This window comes from Choloepus didactylus, chromosome 23, assembly GCF_015220235.1.
Source record: "Choloepus didactylus isolate mChoDid1 chromosome 23, mChoDid1.pri, whole genome shotgun sequence".
Lineage (NCBI taxonomy): Eukaryota > Metazoa > Chordata > Mammalia > Pilosa > Megalonychidae > Choloepus > Choloepus didactylus.
In genome coordinates this window covers 21,886,092-21,892,091 of record NC_051329.1, presented here as the reverse complement: position 1 = coordinate 21,892,091, position 6,000 = coordinate 21,886,092, and the positions used below count along the sequence as shown (strand labels likewise).

The 6,000-nt window shown below is 39.6% G+C and overlaps 1 protein-coding gene across 1 annotated transcript in view; it reads left to right on the top strand.

Annotated features, from left to right (window-relative positions):
* Positions 1 to 3,152: 3,152 nt before the first annotated feature.
* Positions 3,153 to 6,000, top strand: part of WSCD2 (WSC domain containing 2) — a 155,697-nt gene continuing 152,849 nt past the window's right edge. The window contains exon 1 of the mRNA XM_037816699.1: positions 3,153 to 3,171. The gene's annotated coding sequence lies outside the window, so the exon portion shown is untranslated. The remainder of the gene's footprint in view (positions 3,172 to 6,000) is intronic.

The window sequence follows — 6,000 nt, the reverse complement described above, 5'->3', positions numbered from 1 at the left end:
CAATCCCCTTTTCAGTGAGCCTAAAAGGAAAGCTGGTTTCAGCCAGTTACATGCAAGGTCAAAGTTTAGGGGAGGATGCTAATCTAGAGGCTAGCGTTTAACCCCTTTCTTTTGTGGCTGGATTCAAGACGGTGCAATGACCCTCAACTGTCACAGGCACCTGTAACCTTTAATGAAGGTTAAAATATTGGAATTTGCAAATGCTTACATTAGAAATATTTCATTGAAGTCTAACGCTTGTTCATAAGTGTACAGATAATAAGTGTACAGCCCAGTGCAGGTTCACAAGGAACATACCCCTGTAAGCAGCACCCAGAACAACAACAAGAACCCCCAGAAGCTCCGTGTGCTCCCTTCCAGTAACAGCCTCCCACCCCCAGGGTAACCACCATCCTGACTTCTAACAGCTTGACTAGTTTTGCCAGTTTTTAAACTTTATGTAAATGGCATCAGACAGCATGTGCTCCTTTGGGTCTGGCTTCTTTCGTTCAGTGTTATATTTGTGACATTCATCTGTGTGGTTGTGGTAGTAATAGTTCATTCATTCTCACTGCCATACAGGATTCTTTTGAATGAATACAACACTATCTACCCATTTTCCTCTTGATGGACACTTGGGTTGTTTCCAATTTGGGGCTATTTCAAATAGTGCCTTCCAGTATTTTCTGGGAAGATAATATGTGCATTTGCATTGGGTGTCAAATTTTTTATTTATTAAAAAATATAAATTGAGTGGATTTAAGGATAGCCTGATACCATTACTACTCTCAGGCTCATTCATGATGATATAAATGGGCTTTTGGATTTGGAAAGAAAGGGGTGAAGCCACAATTAGGGCTCCTGAAGCTGTGCATGTCCCCACTGTCTCAACGATTTCTGTCCCAGCTTTAGCAGAGGCCATGTATGACTGTCACCGGTCCCCGGAATAAAGGTTTTCTACAGGTTTAGTGGGCAGAGCAGTGGAGTGGAGGCCCCATAGAGTGCCTTACGCAGAGGCGGCCCTGTGTGCACGGATGGTCTTTGAAGACCTTCCACTTTGATTTCGCCTTGCTTGCACCTTGAGATCTCAGACAACTGATTCAACCTCTTCAGTCTCAGGGTTTTCATCTGATGTTTCCAGTTCTCAAGTGATTTGAGGCTGACTGCTGTTGATAATTAATGGTATTACTTATCATATTAATAATGATTATTTGTGGAGTGCTGAACAATGTATTCACATTATCTCATTTAAGTCTTCCCAGATGTATCCTCCCCATTTTAATGTTGAGGAAACTGAAGTATGGAGAGGTTAAACCCCTTACCCGAGGCCCACAGCTATAAAATATCAGAATGCGGTTAAGAACTAGGTCATTAGACTCTAGACTTCGCTCTCAATTGCTGCCTTATTTTTTGTCTTTAATGAAATATTTCAGGCATATAAAAAAGTACAGAGAATACTGTAATGAACTTCTGTGTGGCCACCATCCCACCCCAGAACTAGAACATTAAAAACATAGTTAAAGCCCTTCCCATCCTATCTCTGTCCCTTCCCCAGTGCTTACCACACCACTGAATTTGGCATTTATCATTCCCATACGTGTTTATATGCTTGTATGTTTCAGGTTTTTGAACTTTATGTATAAATGGTATTATTCTGTATGTGTCCCTTTGTAACTAGCTTTTTTCACTCAATATTATATATATATATAGTTCTGAGATTTATTCATGATGAGACATAGAGTTCTAGTTCATTAATCTTCACTGCCGTGTAGTGCCTCCATTTAAGAATATACTGAATCCACCCACTTTCTTGTTGATGGGCATTTAGATTGTTTCCAGGTTTCTGCCATTGAAAGGTACTGCAGTGAACATCCTTCTATGTTTACGTAACTTTGCTTTTTTTCACCAAAATTCTGGTGGAAGAACTCTCCTGATTATGTCATGCTTTCTTTTAATCTGAACATATCTGTAACTGGGCAACTTCATTCAGTCATCAGATTTCCTGAGCATCAATTATGTACCAAGTTCTGGTTGTGCTTTGGGGACACAGGAGAGGTTAAAAGACACAGCTGTTGCTCTCCAGGAGTTAGCGTGGGAGACGGGGACCCCAGGCACCAACCACTATCAGAGGTGATGGGCGATCACAGTAGGGCTCTGAATAGAGAGGCCGGAGAACAGAGAGCGGCTGTCGAGGGAGTGACCAGCTGGTCCTGGACACTCTGGGCACGATGCCTAAGCTTGCAATTAAAGGACCTCCTCCTTCCAGTATCTGCACCAAGGACAAAGTCACAGTGACCCGTCACAATTCCCTCTTCTCAAGCTTATTCTCTCTTTTCACACATAAACAGTGATATGTGAGTCAATTGTCTAGTACCTGAAGAGAAATCTCACTGTGGGAAACCCACACATGCTTGAATTCCTGGATAGGTGTTTTTAAATTTGTGTCTCGAGAATCCTGAATTAATGGTATCCTCATGTTGCCTTTGACTGGCCTCTACATCTGGAATCCTTATAGTGATGGGACATGGTTCATGTGCATAATACATGTACCGTGGAGTCTGTGATGAAGTCTATATACACTAACCATTTAATCTGCACAAAATCTTCATAAGATTGGAGCTGCTGGTATCTCCTTTTTTTTTAATGATGAAGGATCTGAGACCCAGAGGGGTTAATTAATTTACCCAAGGCCACCCAGCTAGGAGGTGGTAGAGCCAGGACTCCATCCAGGTTTGGCTGACTCCAGAGTCCTTCATCTTAACCCTTGGATTTCTGCCAGGATTTTCCTGACATTTTTCAAGAAGAGTCCCTGCCTTTTCGCATTAGATCAATACCATCAAAGGAAAGTTACTTACCGCCTGATGCAGCTCACTCGCTACTCTCACATTCCCTCCATTTGTATCAGGCCTCAGGAAATTAGAGCAAATCCTATTTTTAGACACTGAGATTCAAACAACAATGATGTATGGGTCAGTGACTCTTTTTGTGAGTGTAGCTCCTAGGTGATACCTGATGATATGCTTGGAAACTTTCTTACATCACCCCATTTTTATCTTTACAATTTATTTCCAAGATTGGTGAGTTCTGCAATGGACCTTGGTCTGAAATAATAAAAGTCTGGCCTGAAATAGAAGGTGTGGAGAGGAAAGGAGGCTCCGCTCTGGAAACTGAGGCAGTAACGCAGCGGCAGGGGTAAGTGGGGAGCATGGCAAATTCTCGGCCAAAATTAGAATTTGTCAAACGGATCTAGAAAAAGCAGACTTTGTCTCTTCCTGCCTTAATGAATTGAGTGTGTGTGTTTTAAACAAAAATCTTACAATTTTGCTGCTTATTTTTTATAGCTGATCACAGTCTCTTAGTTTCATGGGCCAGCAGCAGAACTAAACAAAGCCTGCAAGGAGCACTGGTAACTCCAAGATTTAGGCAAGGAAAGGAAAAAAGAGGAACAGAAGAGGAGGGTGAGGGAAGAAGGGAAATAAAAGGAATGAATACAGAGTGTTTAGCATGTGTTCCGTGCTAGGCACACCCACCTACTTTAATCAGTTTCATTCCGTCACCAACACTGGAAGTGACTTGTATTCCCATTTTACAGATTAGGTAACCAAGGCCAGAGAGCTCAGACCACTTACCCTGTCACACAGAGTAACACTGAAGTTAATGTTGCAAGACTTAGGAGAAAAAAAAAAAAAAAAAAAAGGCAGGACTCCCCCAGTTACATTTGAATTCTAAAAACCCATTTTTTTTTTTTAGTATATATATGCCCTGTGCAATATTTGAGACATACTTATACTAAAAATCTAACTGGGCTTCCAGTATTTTAGCTGGGAGCCCTATCTGAGGTTCAGACTCAGTTCCCTCAGATATTTTTCAGACATACATTTTCTCTGGGGTATGTATGATACTATGAAACATGATTTGTGATCATAAGCAGCAAATACTGATTGATCTGAGCATTGTGCTTTACATCTGTTATTTCACCTGAAGTCCTTTAATCCTCATACCACTGTATCAAGTACGTACTGCTATTGTCCTCATTTTATGAATGAGGAAACTGAGACTCAGTGAAATGAAATTACTTGCTCATGGTCACATTGTCAGAACATAGCAGAGTCCACGTTTGAATCCACTTCTGTTTTGCTCAAGAGGCATCACTTTAAAAAGCAATTTTTTATGAAGTTAAGATTTAACATATGCACAGGGAAGTGCAGTATGTAATTGCACAGTTCAGTAACTTTTCACAAGCTACCAACCAGATCAAGAAATAGAAGGTGTTCAGCACTCTAGAAACCTACTTTGTATGCCACCTTCACAGAGATACCACTGTTCTGGCTTCAAACAATCTCATTTGGGTTTGTCTGTTTTGGAATGTTATGTAAGTCTTTTGTATGGTTTCTGTCCCTCAACACTAGGCTCTTCAGATTCACCTCTGTGGTTATGTATGGCTGTAATTTGGTCGTTTTCACTGCTGTATAGTATGCCATCATATGATCCTACGCAGTTTATCCAGCCTACGGTTGATTAACATTTAGGTTGGTTGTGGTCATATCAAAATTTGCTGCTATAAGCAACGAGAATTGCTGATATAAACATTCTTGTCAGTGTGTGTTTTGGTGGACGTAGGCACTCATGTCTGTTGGGTGTATACATAGAAGTGGAAATACTGGTCAAGAGAGTGAATGTATATTCTGCTTTAGTAGATACTTCCATGCAGTTTTTCAAAGCGTTTTTACCAATTTACACTCCTACCAGCAGTATATCCAGTTTCCACTTGCTCCACATGTTCACCAGCACTTGGGATGGTCAGTCTTTATAATTTTAGTGTGTGCTATCTCCTTGCAGTTTTAATTGGCAAGTCTCTGATTACTAATTAGATTGAGTACCTTTTAATGTGTTTATGAGGTATTTGAATATCCTCATTTCAAATGTCTGTCCAAGTTTCTTAGCCCTGTGGTTGGGTTGTCTTTTATGCATTGATTTGTAGACATTCTTTGTAAATTCTGGATAAGAGCCTTAGTTAGTTATGTGTGTTGAAAATATCTGCTTCCACTTTATGGCTTGTTTTTTTACTCCCTTAATGGTGTTTTTAATGAAGAGAAGTTCTTATAATTTTAATGTGGTGAAATGTAGTGTTTTCCTTTATGGATAGTACTTTTTGTGCCTTGTTTAAGAAATCTTTTCCTACCCCAAGGTTATAAAGATTTTTCTCCCATATTGACTTCTAGCAGCTTTGTGGTTTTGCCTTTCACATTTAAATCTACATCTCGACTGGGATTAATTGTTGTGTAGGTACGTGGATTGCAACTTTCAATATTGTAAAGATGTCAAGTAGATTCAGTGCCATCCCAATCAAAACCCAACAGGTCCTTTGTTGCTGCTAGTTGTTTTTCTGTGAGGAACTTGATGAACTGATTCTAAAATTGATATGCAATTGCAAAAGTCCAAGAACAACTAAGGTACGTTGGAGGGAAAAACAAAAACAAATGAAAAAACTTGCTTTACTGATATCAAGATTATTATAAAGTGATGGTTATTAGACCATATAACTGATAACTGGCACAAGATTAGTCACATTGACCAAGGGAACCAAATGGAGAATCTTGAACCAGCCCCTTTATACATGTGGATGCATGCTTTATGACAAAGGTGGCTCTTACAATAAATATGGATGGGTCAACTTAATGTTCATATGGGGAAAAAAAAGGTATGTCTCCAGAGCTCCCACTTTTAGCCACTACAAGATGCCACAATGCTCGATTAAATGCTTAAATGATGATGACAGTAACAGTTATAACATTGCCTTTATATTTTTGCAGATTCTGCTATTTTCAAGGTACTTTCCCATTCATCGTCTTCCTAACAACCCCAAGAGGCAGGCAAAGAAGACATTATTAGTCCTTTTTTAAAATAAGATTTTTTAATTGAGATAAAATTTACAGAACATAAAATTAACCATTTTAAAGTGTACAATTCAGAGGCATTTGGTACATCCACAATGTCGTGCAACCATCATCTCTCTAGTTC